The sequence below is a fragment of the Solanum verrucosum genome, unplaced genomic scaffold (assembly GCF_900185275.1).
Source record: "Solanum verrucosum unplaced genomic scaffold, falcon-dt-bn FXZP01000025.1, whole genome shotgun sequence".
NCBI classification, from domain to species: domain Eukaryota; kingdom Viridiplantae; phylum Streptophyta; class Magnoliopsida; order Solanales; family Solanaceae; genus Solanum; species Solanum verrucosum.
The window spans coordinates 925,149-927,900 of record NW_026020239.1 but is presented as its reverse complement, the minus strand read 5'-3'; positions in this window follow the sequence as shown (position 1 = coordinate 927,900).

The window sequence follows — 2,752 nt, the reverse complement described above, 5'->3', positions numbered from 1 at the left end:
TTAGCATGTTGAAACAACTTTCAATCAATGGTCCGTTGATAGTAGCTATAGAGCAAATGCTGCATGTTTATTAGCATGTTGAAACAACTTTCAATCAATGGTCCGTTGATAGTAGCTATAGAGCAAATGCCTGGGTATGCAAAATTTATGAAGGACATGGTGACAAAGAAGAGGGCAGTGAGCTTCGAAGATGATGATAGATTGCAACATTGTAGTGCTATTGCTACAAGGTCCCTTGTACAGAAAAAAAAGGATCCTGGTGCCTTCACTATTCCATGTACTATCGGGTTGTTACATTTTTTTAAGGCACTGTGTGATCTTGGTGCTAGCATTAATCTGATGCCATTGTCTATTTACAAGAAGTTGGGTCTGGGAGATCCAAAACCGACTGTGATACGGTTGCTCATGGCAGATAGAACTGTGAAGAGGCCCATTGGTGTGCTCCATGATGTACTAGTGAAAGTGGAGTCTTTCATCTTTCCGGCGGATTTTATGATTCTTGACTGTGAGGTTGATTTTGAGGTTCCCATCATTCTTGGGAGACCATTCCTTGCCAATAGGCGCGCTTTAGTTGATATGGAAAAGGGGCAGATGAAGTTCAGACTGAACAATGAAGAGGCAATGTTTAATATCTGTAGGTCGATGAAGCAGAGTAGTGAGCTCAAATCAGTATCTGCGATAACATATAGAGTTTAGAGTGGGTCTGAGGTGCAGATTGAAGAGAGACTGGGTGTTGAGGCACTAGCAGCGGTCATGATGAACTTTGAGACTGATGGTATTGAAGAGTTTGATGAGTTGGTCGCCACACTTGATAGGTGCGAATATCGTTCAAAACCAAAGAAGTTGGAGTTAGACATGAAAAATCGTGAGTCCCCACCCGCAATACTGTCTGTTGAGGAGGCACTGAAACTGGAGCTTAAGGGTCTACCATCACATTTGAGGTACGTATTCTTGGGAAAAGATGATACTTTACCGGTCATCATTGCGGCAGATTTGAATGGGCGACAAGTAGAGTGTTTGCTTTTTGTGTTAAAGAGGTTCAAGCGAGCTATTGGGTGGACTATTGCGAACATTATTGGGATTCCTCCTGGTATCTGTTCTAATAAAATCCAACTCATGCCAGATCACAAGCCTAGTATTGAGCACCAGAGAAGATTAAATCCGCCTATGCAAGAGGTAGTTAAAAAGGAGATCATCAAGTGGTTGGATGCTAGAGTTATCTATCCCATTGCAGATAGTAGTTGGGTGTGTCCTGTTCAATGTGTGCCCAAGAAAGGTGGGATTACTGTGGTTCCTAATGAGAGAAACGAGTTTGTTCTGATGTGGCCCGTGACTGGATGGAGAGTCTGCATGAACTACCGGAAGCTAAATGCTTGGACAGAAAAGGACCATTTCCCTATGTCATTCATGTATCAGATGTTGGATAGACTTGCAGGTGACTCATTTGATCGATGTTTGGATCATCTGGCTGAGGTGCTTAAAAGGTGTGAAGACTGCAATCTGGTGCTATATTGGGAGAAGTGCTACCTTATGGTGAAGGAAGGGATAATTCTGGGTCATCGGATTTCTGAGAAGGGCATTAAGGTTGATAGAGCAAAAGTAGAGGTAATTGAAAAGCTTCCACCACCTATCTCTGTAAAAGGTGTTAGAAGTTTTCTTGGACATGCAGGTTTCTATAGGAGGTTTAACAAGGACTTCTCTAAAATTGCACATCCATTGTGCAAACTGCTCAAAAAGGAGTATAAGGTTGATTTTGATGATTCTTGTCTGAGAGCATTTGGAGAGTTGAAGGACAAGTTGGTTATGCACCTATCATTATTTCACCGGATTGAGGACAACCGTTTGAGGTAATGTGCGATGCGAGTGGAGTGGCGCTTGGTGTAGTATTAGGACAGAGAAGAGAGAAAATTCTTCACCCTATTTACTATGTTAGCAAAGCTCTAAATGTGGCCCAGAAGAATTATACTATGACTGAACAAGAACTTCTTGCAGTGGTTTTCATATTCGAGAAATTTTGATCTTACTTGCTTGATACTAAGGTCATAGTGCATCCTGACCTTTCTGCATTGAGCTATTTGATGGCGAAGAAGGATGCAAAACCGAGGTTGATTAGATGGGTATTGTTGCTGCAAGAGTTTGATTTTGTGGTAAAAGATAGAAAGGGGACCAAAAATCAAGTTGCCGATCACTTGTCCAGATTAGAGGAAGAGGCTATGCTAAAGCTTGGTGACAGGGATGAAATTAATGATGCTTTTCCAGATGAACATGTATTGGCTACTTCTCATGATCGGATTCCTTGGTTCGCACACTTTGCTAATTATTTGGCAAGCGATTTGGTGCCCCCGGATTTGTCTTTTCACCAAAGGAAAAAAATTATGCATGATGTGAAGAAATTATTTTGGGATGAGCCTTACTTGTATCGTAGTTGTGCTGATGGGATTATTCGTCGTTGTGTACCCGAGGTTGAGATGTTGAGTGTACTTGAGGCGTGTCATTCATTCCCTGTTGGTGGGGATCATAGTGGTATTCAGACTGCGCATAAGACTTTTGCAGTGTGGGTACTACTGGCCTACCATCCACCAAGATGCTTATGATTTCGCCAAGTCTTGTGATCGTTGCCAAAGAGAAGGAGGGATTTCAAAGAGGCAAGAGCTCCCTATGAATCCTATATTGGTGATAGAGTTGTTTGATGTATGGGGCATTGATTTTATGGGTCCATTTGTGAGTTCACATGGAATGAAGTATATTCTTG